The sequence below is a fragment of the Vombatus ursinus genome, unplaced genomic scaffold (assembly GCF_900497805.2).
Source record: "Vombatus ursinus unplaced genomic scaffold, bare-nosed wombat genome assembly UNPS02014786.1, whole genome shotgun sequence".
In the NCBI taxonomy this organism is placed as follows: domain Eukaryota; kingdom Metazoa; phylum Chordata; class Mammalia; order Diprotodontia; family Vombatidae; genus Vombatus; species Vombatus ursinus.
Window position 1 is genome coordinate 28,379,490 of NW_020954564.1, and position 17,998 is coordinate 28,397,487.

Sequence of the window (17,998 nt, forward strand, 5' to 3'; positions counted from 1 at the left end):
GTCATTGGCTGAACCTCAGTGTGTGAAATTATTTTTGCTGGTAAGGCTTGTTGTTGTTCAGCCGATTCTTTGTCTGGCTAATTGTGACCTCATTTGGGGTTTTCTTGGCAAAGATGCTAGAGTGGTTTGCCCTTTCCTTCACCAGTTCATTGAACAGATGAGGAAACTGAGGCAAATTGACGTAAGTGACTTGCCCAAGGTCACACAGCTAGTAAGTGTCTGAAGCCTGATTTGAACCCAGGAAGTTCCTGGGTACCTGCCTTCCTGCCTACAGCCCCAGCACTCTATCCACTGTGCCACCTAGTTGCCCAGGTGAGATCTGAGCAATGTTTAAACTGGTGAGTCTTCCAATTGCTGGGCAGTCCTTTTCCCAAGTTGCACTGATACCTTATTAAAGAATGTGGTTACTGTCTTCCATAAAAGACTACAGCTGCCTTTCTGATGCTTGTGGTTCATTCATCACCATCTCTGTGCAGTCAGAAATCTCATTATGGCTCTATAATATTTTCTAGTAATTAGATTTGGTATTAAGAACTTCACTCTGCACTGACGAAAGGTACAAAGTCATTTTGGGCCATTTTCCTTTTTCTAACCATTTTCTGTTGATGTGGTGATAGTTGATCCCAATTTAGACACTCCAAAGAAAATCTTTTGAAATATTCTTTTATCTCTGTCATTGATGTTTCTAAGATGAAATCTGTTGACTGCACTTTTAGTTCTTCAGAACATTTTGGTAAAGTCCACCAGTTAGCTTTCCCATCTCTCTACCACAGTCCTTGCTAGGGGCATTGAATCTCTAACTGTCCCATGCTGGAGTCTAGGCCTGAGACAGGGGTGAGGAACCTGCAGTCCGGAGGCCCCTTGGCCTTCTAGGTCCTTGGGTGGTTTTTTTGATTGAGTCCAAGTTTTACAGAACAAAGCCTTTTATTCTTAGTCCTTCTAATGGATCTAATCCCTCGTTTGTATGCTGCCTTTTAACATTTCAAAGGCAGGCAAAGAATGGGAGGCCCTGAGACATAAAATTGATTGTTTAAAGTCACCCAGAGAATTAGTGAGACAGTAAGGATAAGCATATACATTTCTTTCACTCTTCATGCATTTTCCATTGTCTTGCTGTCTCCGAATAGAGTTACCAAATTAAAAAAGCAGTCATCTTCTGCAAGAAAATACTGGCTGCTTCAGCCACTTTCTGGCCGTTCAGCATTCCTACTACCTGGAGGGCTCACTTGGCCCTCACTCATGGAACTGACAGACCTCTTCCTAGAATAAGGCACGTCTATATCAACATTGAGAAAAAAGGTGGATGTGAGGATGTGATTTCCTTCTGCTGATCTCAAAGAGAGAATGGAATATTCTTATGATGAGTCTGATCCAAAAAAAATTTGTGCTTTTAAGAATAGAAGAAGATGGGGCAGCTAGGTGGGGCAGTGGCTAGAGCACCAGCTCTGGAGTCAGAAAGACCTGAGTTCAAATCCAGCTTCAAACACTTAACACTCACTAGCAGTGTGACTTTGGGCAAGTCATTTAACCCCAATTGCCCTCACCAAAAAAAAAAAAAGAGGCATTTGGGGGCCAAATAAAAACCTATCTTTGAGCTGGGGACCCCTCCTGATCTTGGGAGAGGCAGGGGCCAGGACAAAGCCACCATTCCTCCAACATGTTCTTGGTTGGTTGTGCTTCATTCTTGAAGAGGACCAAAATGATATCACTATGCTAGAGTAAAGGATCAGTGTGTCTGACTGTGGCTGATCATACCAATATGAGCTCGGAATGTTCTACCACAGGTCAAGAGCAAATGGTCCATGTGAACATTGAGGGTATATTCTTTAAATTTGCCCATCTCACATTTCTTTTGAGCTATTTCAATTCTGCTTTGCTCATAGAGCATAGCATCTTCTCTGATGAGGGCATGCCATGTTGGGTGGTCGTGTGCCAGTGTCTCCCGTATCACACAATCAATTCCAAAGTTCTTAAGAGAGACCTTGAGAGTGTCCTTGTATTGCTTTTTCTGACTACCATGTGAGCGCTTGCTCTCCAAGTTCTCCACAAAATAGTCTTTTTAGCAAAGCTTATGTTTGACATTCGAACAACATGGCCAGCCCATCAGAGTTACATTTTCTGCAGTAGAGTTTGAATATTTGGCAGTTTTGTTCGAAAAAGGACCTCAGTGTCTGGTATCTCATCCTGCCAGGTGATTTTCAGAATCTTCCTAAGACAATTCAAATGGAAGTGATTCAGTTTCCTGGAATGGTCCTGGTAGACTGTCCAGATTTCACAGGTATACAACAATGAGGTCAGCACAAGGGATCTGTAGACCTTCAGTTGGGTAGTCAGTCTAATACCACTTCTCTGCCACACTTTTCTTCACAGCCTCCGAAACCGAGCTAGGTCTGGCAATGCAAGCATCAATCTTACTATTAATATGTACATCTTTGGAAAGTATACTGCTAAGGTAAGCAAACTTACCCATAGCATTCAAAACTTCTCCATTTGCTATAACTGATAGTTCCATGTATGGGTGTTGTGGTGCTGACTGACGGAGTACCTATGTTTTCATGGTGTTAATTGTTAGGCCAAAATTAGCACAAGCAGCCGAGAATCAATCCCTACTTTGTTGCATCTCAGCTTCAGAGGCTGCATTGAGTGCACAATCATCTGCAAACAGAAAATCATACACCCACTGTCCCTCCACTTTAGTCTTGGCTTATAGCCTTTTCAGGTTAAATAATTTACCATCCCTGTGGTAGCTGACCTTGATTCTGTTTTCATCCTCATTGAGGGTGTCTGATAACATCACAGAAAACAACATGTTAAAAACATCATGTCTTTGCACTGCCTGTCCCTCCCAGCCTCTGACTCAGAATCCTTTTCTTCCTTTAAGAGGCAGCCTATGAACCATATTCTGCATGAAGACTTTGCTGATCCCCCAAATGGTAGGTAGTACCTGTCCTCTCAAACTGTGTTGCATTCACCTTTGTATAAATTTGCATTTACTAATTTTATATTTATGCCATATGTATGTCCATATATACACACATGTATATATGTGATATATACGTAAATATATATGTGTATAAATCCTGTTAGTTGTTCTCCACTCCCAACTCTACTCCCCATTAGAATGTAAGCTTCCTCTGAGTAGAGATCATTTCATTCTTTGTACTTGTATTGGGAGGCCTGGCACATATCAGGCACTTGATTAATGTTTATTGATTGATTATTGCCTTACTGTGTAGGCCTCTGTGGTGCTGGAGTGATCTGGTCATATCAGACATATGTTATTTCCAACGCTCAGTATCATGATGGTACAAATGAGAATTTGAATGTTGCCTTTGGTTATATTAAAAATTGAGTTTTCTGCCCCACTGGAGTGTTATCCCATTGCTTTCCAGCTGAGAAAGTTTCCTCTACACAACTGATTGCCTTTTAATCATGCCTCTTGGAAATCTCTGTGTGGGGTCTGCTGGCCCCCCGAGAACTCCACCATGGGGGCCCATTTCGAGCAGCTGATGTCAGGGGGCTTATATCTCAATCAGCCAACAAACATTTATTGGGCATCTGCTATTTGTGAAGCACTTGACTGGGTGTTGAAACAAACCTTTTTTCAGTCTCTAGTAACAGGCTTCAGGGATCTATCATGAGATCGTATATTTGGAGCTGGAAAGGATCTCAAAAGATCTCTCCCAATCCCCTTGATTATAGATTAGGAAACTGAGGCCAAGAGAGGTTGAATGACTTCTCCAAGCTCAGAAGGGCAGGAAATAACAGATCCTATGTTCAAACCAAGGTACTAACTCCAGATCCAGTGGTCAGCCCATACTGCCCACATTGCTGTCTTTGGCCCCATTCTGCTTATTTGATTTTTTTTTGAGGTAATTGGGGTTAAGTGACTTGCCCAAGGTCCTGTAGCTAGTAAGTGTCTGAGGCTGGATTTGAACTCAGGTGCTCCTGACTCCAGGACCAGTGCTTTATCTATTGGGTCACCTAGCCGCCCACCCCTTCATTTTGTTCACTATATTTATAGAGCAAAGACTCAGATAAAAATATAGATGACAAGTTTATTAAGTCTGTTGGTGACCTACATCTGGGAGAGAAAGAGTTAATAAATTGGATGAGAGAATCATCATGCAAAGAAATTTTCAAAGGCTAAAAGGATGGATTGAATCTAATAGGATACCCGGGGCAGCTAGGTGGCACAGTGGATAGAGCTCTGGCCTTGCAGTCAGAAGGACCTGAGTTCAAATCTGATCTCAGACCAAACACTTGACACTTACTAGCTGTGTGACCCTGGGCAAGTCACTTAACCCCAATTACCTAAAAAAAAAAAAAAGAATCTAATAGGATAAAAATGAATAGGAATAAATATAAGGTCCTTTACTTAACTTAAAAAATAATGGCCTATACAGTTATCCCTTCCACATCACTGGGGTTAGGGGTGTCATGGCCCTCTTACCCCCACCCTTGTGATCTGGAAAAATATGCGTAAAACTTTTTGGCCCTCCCTTTGTACCAGAGAAAAAGTCTGAATTATGTAACATTCTTCTCACTGTGGAAGATGCCCTACCATTTTGGCCCCCTCCTCCAATTGGAGTTCTTTCTGGAGCGTCCATTTTTTGAGGAGATGCTCAGATCACCTATGCTCTCTCCCTCACTCCTCTGCTAGCCCTTCTTTTAACTTGCTGGAGTTCTTCACCATGTCCCATACAGGTTCTTTTTTCTATCTAATTTTTATCTATCTTGCATGTGTTGACTTCCTCCGTTAAAATGTAAGCTCCTTGAGGACAGGGGCTAGGTGATATAGTGGATAGATCTCTGGGCCTGAAGCCAGGAAGACCTGAGTTCAAATTTGCCTTGAACATTTACTAGTGGGATGAACTTGGACAAAAAAACCCCCAAAAACCAAAAAGCCTGTTATGTGTCAAGCACTGTCCTAAGCATTTATAGTAACCTCATTTGATCCTGGGAGGTAGGTGTTATTATTGTCTTCCCCATTTTACAGTTGAGAAAATTGAGACAGACAGTGACTTGTCCAGGGTCAAACTGCTAGTAATAGTCAGTTAATAAACATTTATTAAGCACCTATTATTTGCAAAGTACTGTGCTAAGTGTTAGGGATACAAAAAGAGGCAAAAGATAGGCTCAATCCTCAAGGAGCTCACAGTCTGAAGGGGGGAACAGCAAGCAAACAAATTTGTATAAGAAAGCTATACACAGTATAAAAAGGCACTAGAATTGGGGGTAGGGTGGGGAAAGGCTTCCTGTATTTTTGTATTATATTACTATTATGATAAGATGAGATTTCAGTGGGGACTTAAAGGAAACCATTGATGAAGAGTGAAAGAATTCCCAGGTGAGTGTCTGAGTCTAAATTCGAACTCAGGTCTTCCTGACTCCAGGCCCAGGGCTCTATCCACTGCAATACCTAGCTGTCTCTTGTCACTTAGACTTTTTCAATCTCAGATTCCTTCTTTTTAAAATGGGGATAATAATAGCACCTACCTCTCGGAGTGAGAGTTGTGAGAATCAGAGGAGATAAGACATGTCGATGTGAGCCATTCTTATTACTTCCTACCTGGGGGTTCTGAGACAAGTCCCTTAAGTTTTTCTGGGTCTCAGTTTGCTTATCTGTAAAATGACAGGGTCATATTAGATGGTCTTTGAGATATCTTTCAGTTCAAAATTCTATGATCTAAATTTGTCTCCCTCTCACATTTTAAGGTAATAGACTCATAGAGAAGACCTTTTGTATATGAGGGCACTTCCTTATAAACCCAAATAGTCCCTGGCACACAGCAGACACTCTGATGGCTTTAGTTGACTCTAAGTGGCAAATAAATGGATATCGTTTGCTCCCATCCTTTCACCCTAGTCAGAGACACTAAGGCTAAGCTGCTAATAGCAGGTTTTTACACGTTCAGGTTATAAAAGTTCAGATCCTAGAAGGGAGGTGGGAGCATTAAGCCCCAGGCATGTAGTCCTGGGATCTCTATCTATCCAGGATGAGCTCCATAAATGCTATGGCCTGATTATGAGGAAACAGCTGGAAGGAAGGCGTCTCTGCTCGTGCCTGCCTCTCTCTATGGATGACAGAGAGAGTGGGGACCCATATAATCTTATTAGTTTTACAAAACCTCATAAAAAAGAAACTAAGAGTGAATGTGCCCATTTCAGATGCACATATACTCACAGAGTCACAGATGAAAATGTTCCCTTATTGGTATTTGCAAAACAAATCCCTAATATTAGCAGTGGAGTTAAGAGGTCTCCAAACCAGAGGCTCTTGGCTGCATAACACTGGACAAGGAAGGGCAGTAATAGAAAGTCAATTTGCTGATCAAGGTTCTTTCTATCTGATATATCTGGGCTCTTGAATGAATGCTTTTAAAGTGAAATGGCTGTTTGTCTTCTGAAGTGTACTTTAAAACATATCATTGTTTACTTGACTGAAGAGAGCTGTGCTGAATTGGGGGCAATTATTATAAATTGTTCAGAACCACTTGATCTGTTCCCTTTCTGGGGAAAAAAAATCTGAGCCAGAAGCAATTAGTGACTGTGCTGACTGAAAACTCAAATGGTGAGAGTGCTGGCGATTCCCACTACTATCATCACCGAGCCACTGAGGCTGAACTTCCCCAGGACTGAGATGTAGGGTTAGGAGTATTCAGCCTTGCCTTTCTCTTGCCCAGAAGTAGCAATGGTTGAAGCATAATCTCTGTAGGATTTGGTCATCTGATAAGCAACCAAAGCTAAAGGATTAAACCCTCCAGCCTTCCCTAAACCTCCCTAGACATTTCTAGAGCCCAGAAGTGGTCAGCTAGAGCAATAAATCTCGTTAAACTGGAGATTTGCATAGCTCTAAAGAGATGCTGCTAGGGCAGTGAGGTGGTGCCATAGTGCACGGAGTGCTGGGCCTGGAGTCAGGAACACTCATCTTCCTGAGTTTAAATGTGATCTCAGACTCTTACTAGCTGTGTGATCCTGGTCAAGACACTTAACCCTGTTTGCCTCAGTTTCCTTATCTGTAAAATGAACTGGAGAAGGAAATGGCAAACCACTCCAGTGTCTCTGCCAAGAAAACCCCACATGGGGTCACGAGGAGTCGAACGTGACTAAAAAATGACTGAACAACAAAAAGAGATGCTGCTAGAGGAATTCTCTCACACACTAAGCACTGCCTTCAAATAAAGGTTAACTTCCTTCCTCAGAAGAGAGACCCTAGGGGAGTTTCTGTGGAAATCAATGGGTGCCTTGGTTGGTCCACACTTAATACTTTATTTCCTTTGACTTGGGAGTTCTACTTTTGCTTCTTGCTTTTTTCCCCCTCTTAAAGTTTCTTCTAGAAAATATATTTTCCTCATGAATTAAACTTTTCTTCTCTTCCTCCCCCATTCCCTCAAGAAGGAAATTGAAATCCATTTTGTAAATCAAGAGAGGCAGAAATGATGGCTTACCCCATGGTGGCTTAGTTCATATCCTTCCCATGTACACAATTATTTCATGAAATTGAAAAAAGCTTTGTACTTCTTGGGAAAAGGCACCAACCACATAAATGCATAGTGCTATTAATATTAAAAAAAAACTCTTACGAAAATTCATTTACCTTTGGCTGACTGATAAGGTGATGAGAACAGAGCCTTGGTTATTGTAGATTCTTTTTACCTCGAGTTTCTTTATGAGATAGCCTTTTCACAGGGCAGTTAATTGTTTTCAGGTTCTCCAACTTCAAGAAGGGAACAAAATAAAAAAAAAGTTACTGAAAAAGGAGCCATATCTGTGTTCCTGTTTTCCTATTTATGGTGCATTAGCATTCAATAACTGTACTGCACTAAACTTTGGGGCTGTTACTGAAATGCTGCCATTAAATTCTGATGTTCCATATCTGGCACGTTGCCTAAATGTAGTTCAGTTGTGTGAAAGTGCTGGCAATAGTCCTGGAAATCAATACTCCAAACCTGTATGTTTCTGTAACCATATAATTATACTCAATGGATAATCATGTTCTTTGCCCTCTTGATGAGAGTTAGAGAAGAGAGTTCTTTTTAAAAGTGGCCTTATAAGCAGTGAAAGAAGAGTAAAGTCTGTTTAAAATGCCAGTGGTCTTATACACTAACCCAAGACCTCTGTGTAGGAAACAGTTTTCATCTGTGCAAGGCAATATAGTGTGGCAGAAAGAACAATGGATTTGAAGTAAAAGAATCAGGGTTCAAAACCTAGTTATTTTACTTAATGTGTGATACTGGGTATGTCAATTCCATTTGAGCCTCAGTTTTTTTCATCTATAAAATGGAGGTAATAATGTTCTATCTAGTTCACAGGGTCTGTGTGAGGAAGGTATTTTGCAAAAATTGAAATTAGTCTTGGAAGTTCCATTATTAATGAGTAATAAAAAAATAAAAAAGGTGTTTGCTGCTGACCTATGACCATTTCTGGGATGATCCCTTCCTCTCATCGATAAGCTTGTGAACACTCCTGCTTCCTTGTAGTCTTCCCACACTGCTCAGGGATCCAAGTCTTTCCAAAAATCTCTAGATGTATATGTGCCCCACAAATCCTTTACTTGGAATGGCTTAAATATCTTGTATCTTACAATCTCATGCCTGGTGAGACTGGGCTGGAAGAATTATCCAGCTGTTTACATCAATGAATAAGGCAGAAATCAGCAGCCACAAGTCTTCCAGTGAGACAGAGGATCACCAGGCCTTACCCGACTACAAAGTTCTCTAGGCCTTTACCACCTGCCCTAGTAATATGCCCTCCAATACCCTGGACACTGTCATCTGACCCAATGATTCATCCCAAAGGAGTCCTGGGTTTTTCTATCTGCTGCCTTTCAGCTAAACCCTTTTATATTCATTGCCTTTCCAATTAGAGTGTGAACTCCTTGAGAACAGGGACTGTCTTGTTTCTTTCTATTTTTATACCCAATGCTCAGTATAGTGCTTGGCTCATAGCTTTATTGCATGCTTTTGTTGTTTTCATTTATTCATTCATTTATTCTATAGCAGAGACTTAATGCTGCCAAAGGACTAAGGGTTTTGTATGATCATGTCCAAACATCTCCCATTTGGAGAACTTAAATGAAAGCAGAGAGGGTAAGAATTTCAAGTAGTGTAGACTAGACATTAATTGCTAGGAATCAAGAGCTTAGAAAGGGATGACCTGACACCCAGGAGTTAGAAATAGGGCCCCACTTGAGAGCAGAGCCCATGAGTAAGGAAGCAGAGCTGCAAAATCAACATGTCCTATAAATAGCTATAGAATTCAGTGTAGGAAAGTTTTCAGGTCACTCACCCAAGTCATTACAGGAGTAATGACGTCAGGGGTAATAGCTAAATTCAAAAATTTAAGGAAAATACACACATTCACAGGCACACGTGAAGATACAATTAAAGATACCATTTTTTTTTCTTTAAAAGAATGACTGTGACTGACTGTCAGATCTTTACTGAATAGGATCATAACATCTAAAACCAGTCTGGGCTGGCTTTTGATCTTTCTGGTCAGAGCAAAGCAAATAGACCATTGTCTTTCTAGCAAATCATTTTTCATCATGACAAATCTCCTTGCTTCCCCTTGGGCCAGTTCACCATGGAGGAGCTGCTTGTAGTATATATATACTCCTGCCCCTTCTTTTTCCAGTGATTGAATAAGGTTGGGATTAATTCCCCATCCTGAAAGTGGGATTTCTTCAGATTTTATGGAGGGTATTTTAGATTTTGGAGGACAGATTTTTCTCCATTACGTGTGGTAAAGACCATCTTTTTATACCACAATGGAATTGTAATCAACACTGCAATCTAGCAAATCACCTGTCAGGCGGGCTCTGTTTCTGTGTGATTGGAAATGGGCGGGGGGTGTTGGCTTAATTGTGGTAACTCCAACTAAGGTATGAATGAATTAAATCTTTTATTACCTTGCAGATAATTTCATTAGATTCAAAGGAGAATTGGTGAGAGGCTCAAAAAAGAAAATATTCTAGGATTAGAGCTTAATCTAATGTACCGTTCATATTTAAAAAATGTAGTTTCATATTCCTTTTCTGGAGTTAACTTTGGGGAATTTATTATATGAGGGCTTTGGTCTAGGGTTGGAATGCCAATGAAACTAAGACTTGCAGTTGAAGGTACCAGTTTGTGAAAAGTGCAACTACATGGAAAGAATTCTCATTTATTTGCTCCAACTACACAGATGGCAGATATATTCAAGTCCATTCATTTCTATTCTAATATCAAGATATGTGCCTTTAAAATGTTTTGTAATCTATAAGGTAGTTTATAAGTGTAAACTATCATTATTTCATAGGAAAACCAACAGATTTTCTAGAACTTTTACAATATGACCTGGGATGTGGGGATATTTCTTTTGCTTTTCCACCTCTGTGTAAAGTGCTAGTATTGAAAGCAAATTCCTCAAATGCCAATGACAGTGGAGGCTGCTTGACTTGAGACTCACTTTCTTATTGATTGTAAGAGTTAGAGCTAGTCCAATTCTTTCATTCTATAAATGAGAAACTGAGTTCCAGCAAAGTTAAATGACTTTCCCTAGGTCCAACAAGGACTAAATAGAATGGGGATTCAAACCCAGGTCCTCTGACTCCAAATGCCGCACTCCTCCTAGACCCTTTGATTTGAGTAACCTTGTAAATTGTACACAGTTGTTCACACATTGTCTCTCCCATTAGGCTGTGTGTTCCTTTTCCCTTTCTTCGTAATCCCAGAATTTAGCACAGCCTCTGGCACATAGTAGGCACTTGATATTTATCACCTAAGGCCGTATCTGAATTTAGCTGTAAGAGAGCCTTGGGGGGTTAGTAGTACAGCTTTCTAGGGCAAGAACTTTCAGAGGTAAATTTAACCTCGGCGGATGGACACACCATTGAGTGACTCACAAGGCTATAGCCAAGAACCCCCTGGAATGGCGCTTGGTTATTAGAGCCAGAATCAAGCTCACTCTTCTCCAGTGTTTGTGCGTCCTTTGTGGTTGGACATAGGTGACTATTCAGAGAGGCCATCTAAGCTTGGATCTAATGAAAGTTCAGATTTGTTTTTTCAGAAACAAAGTTTTCAAAGGAAATTTACCGGGCAATTAGCAACTACAGGAAATATTTCATTCAAATAGGACCTGCTGTCTTTCCAGTTTTATGGTCTATGATCTAAGTGCAGAGAGAGGTTTGGAAGTTGAGGTTTGAGGCATTTCAGAATAAAGCATTCTCCTTTATTCTAAATATAGAGGATACAACTGCCCTATAACTTTTTATTTGCAAACGCATGCCTGGTGGGAGCTCTCTGGTAGTTTCTCCTCCCCTGTTAGCAGTCTGATCCAAATCCTTTAATAGAGGTAAGTCTCCTTGGGGGAAGTTCTTGTCTTCTTTTGCTCCCCCATATCTTTTTTCAGCTCCATTCACCAGATCTCACTATAGGCTTTTGCAAACTGATCGGTGGCTATTACACTCAGCAACTTTGCTTTTAAATCTCCCATAGCCTAGAGTATGACAGGATTGAATAGCTCTGACATCCCACTGTGTAATACACATAATTGTGGCTTCAGTGATTAGACCCCAGTAGACTGAATGCTTTGGAGACAACTGTGCCTGCTTGTTGCAAAATGGATCTGGCTCCTTTATATTTTACATGATTTTTTGCACTTGAGGCAATTAAAGAGAAATGTTACATGCAGTAATGTCACTGTCAAGCATCAAAGGAACTGAGTTTTTAACACAATTCTAATTATATCTTGGCATTATTTTGGAGATTAGTGACTATTCAGTGTCTCCTCTGTGTAATCTTCCAAAATTCTCTGAGAAGTGATTAAGAGGAAGAGCTCCTCCTAGCTCTGTCACATACTAGAAGATAACATACTAGCATTACTGTTGCCCACAGCTCCCCCAGAACTAGACTATAAAATCCTTGAGGACAATCTGTCTTAGTGGCATCCTCTGTTCACAGTAACTAGATACTTAATGTTTGTTGAAGTATTTATCTTACTTGGTGACCTCTCCATCTTCCATAGGTTCAATTATCATCTGTACACACACACACACACATACACACACACACACACACACACACACACACACACACACACACACCCCCTCTAGTCTCTCTCCTGAGCTCTAGTCATGCACTATAAATTGCCTATTAGATATTTCTAACTGGATGTTCTATAGGCATTTCTAACTCAATTTGTCCAAAACAGAACTCATTATCTTTCCTCCCAAGCCCATCCCTGTCAAGGACACCACTACCCATTAAATCACTTAAATTCACAACTTTGCTGTCATCCTTGACTCCTCATGCTCACTCCATATAACCCCATCAGTTGCCAAATCTTGTTTCTATTTCTACAACTCAAACACAGATATATGTATATGCACATATGTGTAACACATGTACAGTGTGTATATGATATATATAACACACATACGTTTATATATGTGTGTATATGTGTGTGTATGCCTTCTCTCTGTGATTATCTTCAATTTATCCTGTTTATATCTTGTTAATACATAGATGTCTCCATTAGATGGTAAGCCCCTTGTGAGCAATAACTGTTTTGCTTTTCTTTGTACCTTCAGTGTTTAACACAATGCCTGGCACATAATAGACACTTAATGCTTGCTGGCTTGACTTGACATATGGCCCTTTCTCTCCATTCACATAGCAACTACTACAATTCAGACCCTCATCTAGACTGTCCTGGACTATTGCAGTAGTCTCCTTTTAAAGCTCTTCTCAACCTGGTCTCTTCCTATCTTTCTAGTTTGCTTCTATATCACTCATCTCTATGCTCTATATGGTTGAACCATCCTGGCCTATTTGCTCATACATTATGCTCCATCTTTAGTTTCTGGGCCTTTTCACTGGGTGTCCCTCATGCCTAAAATACTCTCCTTCCTCACCTTTGCTTCCTAGAGTCCCTGATTTCCTTCAAGATTCAGCCTAAGCACCACCTACTGTGGGTAGCTTTTCTAGCTTGCCCCAATTGCTAATGCCTTCCCTTCTAAAGTTACTTTATACTTGATATGTATGTCACACACACACATATATATATATATAGATATGTATGTATATATAAAATATACACTTTTTGTAGTCTACTTGAGGGAAATTATGTATCTCTTATATTAATAACCAATTATTAAGATCCCCCCCTCCATTTTCCATTCAGAAATAACCCCTTGTAAGTTATACAGCCAGTCTTTGGAGGACATTACTGACCTTGTCCAAAAATTTACCTCACCTAGACCATCTTCTCTAGGTAGAATTGTTACCCCATCCATCTAGAAAACCTTACAACTAGAATCTAATCTAGGTGAATTCTAGCCCTACTCAGTTCTACTAGCTCTACTCAGCTGGGTGATTGCCCAAGGCTGGGGCTGTTCTGGGTAGAGAGGAGTGAGGTGACATAATCAAAATCAGTCCCCCAATCCCTCATAGAATAGGTCTACCTTTCATTATAATATTCATTCTCTCTTTGTTAACCAATTAGTTGATTGCTGCTTGTGGGGAATGCTGACTCTTCCAAGGGCATATAAGCATTGAAAGGCCTCCATGATTTGTCTTCGATTTACAAGAGAAAGCCAAATGACCATCCTGTTATTATTTGCTAGCTATAATTAACAAAATTATTAATTACCCAGAAATTGTGTCTCTTGAACTTTTCATTCTTCACAGACTTCATTAAAATCTAAGCTTCTTGAGGGCATGGATCGTTTTTTGGTTTTGGCTTTGTATCCCTAGCACCTGGCATAGTGCCCTGCATATAGCAAGTGCTTAATAAATTTGTGAGGAAAACAAAAGCTTTCTCTAAGGTGTTTATATATTTCCATCCTCATAAAGGTTTTGTAAATCAGACAAACAAGGGAATTGTGTTGCTCCATAGCAAATTTGCCAAAGGATCAAATTTAGCTTTTCATTTACAAACTGCCAGCATTAGACTAAGCACAGTCACCTTGAAGGAGAATTGAGGATTTTGCTAGACCATCTGGATGGTTAAAAATGCCTGTGCCAGGCACTGTGCTAGGCTCGATTGAAGTGGATGTGTATAAATAAAATAAATAAAAGGTAGTTTGGGGTGGGAAAGTACAAATAGCTATTAGGGAATAGGAACATTCTTACATAGAAAGTGACACTTGAGCTGAGTTTTGAAGGAAACTAGGAGTTCTCCGAGGCAGGGGTGATGACCGAGTACATGGAGGAAGAGCCAGTTCAAAGGCTGGGAGATGGAAGAGGGAGTATCATGTGAAAAGCAGCAAGGCCAGTTTGGCAGGATTGTGCTGTGTGATATCATAAGGCTGGAAAGGTGGTCTGCAGCCGGGAGTTTGTATTCATTTGGCATATTGATTATTTAAAAATCCTCTAGAAAAAGCCAGCCTAAAAGATACAGAGGAACAACATAATCTCGAACTTCTTAGTGGGATGGGCTTTAGTCCGTTCGTGAGGATCACAGTGATTTAGGAGATTAAGCTGTTTGAAGTGGCTGCAACCTGAATTATATTGAGCTGGATAAAGGAAAGCTTGGGATTCTGAGGGAGCTATTAATGGTGACATATGAAACAGATGGAAAAAAAGATTTCTCTAAGTGGATTCTCCTCCAATTTATAGAACAAGAAACCCAATAGCAGCTTTCTACTTGTGGTACTGTACAAATTAACTAGCCTTCTGAAATTTAGAAAAGATAAAGACACACTAGTATTAGTTCCAAAGTAAGGCACGCACTATTTATTTTCTAGGGCAGGTTCCCCACCCCTGTCTAGGGCTTAAAATATATCACCAAAGCAAGAACTTTGCCTTTTGTTACCCATTACTAAGGATGTAACTTAAGAAACACTTGTCTATTAAAAATTTATGGCAACTACTTTATGGAATAAACTTAAAAAGTACAAGGTACTAAATCCATGAAGAAAAGAGATGAAAAGTAACACTTTTGAATAAAAACTATTAGTGGCTGAGTTGATTTACCTAAAAATCTCCAAATAATTTTTAGAAAACCCTTGGATGGGATTTTTGTGGCTATTGTTAAAAAAAAAAAAAGATACCATTTTTGCCTTACAGTGAAGGCACACCATCTTTTAGCACTTCAAGTAAACAGAGCAATATAACATACACTGTTTTACAATGACAGCAGGATCGACTTTGATTCAGAATAATTTCTAGGATGGCAACTAGTCTTTTCCTCATTTTGTCTCAATAGATGACATGCTAGTAAAACAAGGAAGCATCTTTCTCATGAGACAATAGCAGAATCACAGAAAGGTTCAGACACAGACATTTACAAGAGTCTTTTAATGCCTGACAATTATATGAAACACGACAAAGACACCCACAGAAGAGCTGTTAAACATTCAGTGTTAAAGGGGCTTTCATAATCTCCTAACATGCTGAACATAGGATCTCTTCTAGGTTTTGATAAAACACTGAATTGAGTTTTCCCCCCACAAAAAAGGAATATCATGCATTTTCACATACATTGTAAGTTCTGATAAGTAAGACTTCTGGAATTCTGCAAGATCTGAGAACTGATGTTCAGTGTCAGATTTTGGTTAATTGCATGGTAGGTGATAGATGGATGCTGAAGATATTCAATAGCAGAATACAACACTAAATGTTTTCCTGGTAGTCTCCTGATAAATTTGATCTGATTCTTTCGTATTTTATGTCAAATGACTTGAATTCCTGACTATAGGAATATAACTCTTTAATGCATTTAAAGTGCAGCACATGTGGCATGGTGGTGGTGGCAGTAAACATTCTTTATGGGTTGGATCAAATTCTCAATAATGACTTCCATACCAGAATGCCATCTTTATTTCTATCTTATCTTTATACCTAAATCTTACTTATGGTTTTCATTTTAATTAAAAAGTCTAATATTCTATTTTATGGTGATCATGACATCATGAATCAAATGAGATCCTATACCTCAGCCAAAGCCCATTTAAGACACCTGATATTTGAGAGAGCCTGTCTAATTAATGTATTAACTGTATTTAGATTGTCCAGATTCCATCCCTGGATTAAGTTTGGACATCAAAAAACAAAGTACTTGGACTATATTATTTCAGCTCCTTGAAGAAATACCTCCAATGAGTTATTGTTTCATGTTCTTTGACTTTAGCAGAGGGTCGTAATGAGAACCATCTGGATGGAAAATGTTTCTATATCTTTTATAAAACCAGGAAGAGAATGCCCTTTACATAAGGGCCCATTCTTGATTTTAGTTTCATGAAAAACATCATCTCTACAAACAAATCTGTATGTTTTCTTTAATAAGGAAAAGAAAACTGTGTAATCCAACCTCTTCCTGCCAGGAAACTCATGGCCAAGTGTCATTTTTTCACCCTAAGGACTTGAAAAGATCAATGCCTTTGGCTTTCTTCAGAGGAGCTCTGATCAGCTGACCCAAAATGCTTTACTATACGTTATTTTAGCCTGTAAGCCTCTGAAGTCCTTTTCAAGGTGGAGGAAAGAAGCACAAATGTGAAACATATAAATATATGTGAATAAGGGTGGTGAAAGAAGTCTCCATTTTTTAATTAAAGTCTAAAAAATTTAATAATGCATATAGTAGCTCTTAAAAATAACAGATGAAATTCTCATATTTCAAAGATGCTAATTTTTTTCCAGCATCATTGAAGCAAATTATTAGTTGCTATTATTAGAACGAATATTTTGCATAAAGCACTGTCTTATTTGATTAGAATGTATGCTCTTTGAGAGCAGTAATAGTTTTTATTTGTATCTCCAGCTCCCAGTGCAGTGCCTTTTACATAGGAGGTTATTTTTTATTCTTTATTTTTTTAGGCAATTGGGGTTAAGTGACTTGCCCAGTTCACACAGCTAGTAAGTGTCAAGTTTGGTCTGAGGCTGAATTTGAACTCAGGTCCTCCTGACTTCAAGGCTGGTGCTCTATCCACTGTGCCACCTAGTTGCCCCACATAGGAGGTTTTTATTAAATGTTGGTTCATTGACTGATTGATTCAAAGATCCATGGACTAGAATGCAGATATCTAATCCTAGCTCTACTGTTATTCATTGAATACTATAAGGTAAGTTCTTCTAAGTTTTACCTTAAAAAAGTAATATTTACACTGACTATTAACTTAGGTATATAATACAGATTAGGAATAATGCAACTTTATTACTATGAGAAATGGGATATATAATGAACATCTTTTTGGCATCTTCAACATTTGTATAGCTCTTAATAGTTCACCTTAAAAATATAGTCCCTTGGGCAACTAGGGCGCAGTGGATAGAGCACCAGCCCTGCCACCAGGAGGACCTGAGTTCAAATCTGCTCTCAGACCAGACACTTGACACTTATTAGCTGGTTGACCTTGGGCAAGTCACTTAACCCCAATTGCCTCCCCTCCCCCCCCCCAAAAATGTAGTCCCTGGGAAAATGTCTATATAACATTCAGTAGACTGAACATGACTGGAATACACTTTGAAGTTTTCTGGGATTTTCACTTCTCCATTTAATCAAATTTTTTAAGAAAATCAACAATATAAAGTGAAAATTTTTCTTATTTTTAAAGGATATGACTATGGTAGTTATGATTTTATAAAATTATGGCAGGCAGTTATTTCCTATATTACCTCAACTCAAGCTCTAAAACCTAATCAATGCCAAAATAACATGGTTAGGGGGATGATGGATATTTTAATACAAAATATGTATAGTGATTTATAACAATAAATGTTACAAGAAGTTTTATCATAAACTAAGCAACAGCAAAAGGAACTAAAAACTAACATACAGATTCCCACATTCTTTACAATAAATTATAATGAATAATTCAGACACAGAATGTTATATATACAAGCTGCTAATGTGAATACTCAAATAAAATGACCACAAAAGTCTTTAATCTTGATTTAATAAAGTTTGTACAGTATCAAATTATATCAAAAGTCTAAAAAAACCACAATGAAAATTTTTTTTATCATGTTTACAAATTATTTTATATACCATAAAAAACAACAAAATGCCAAAA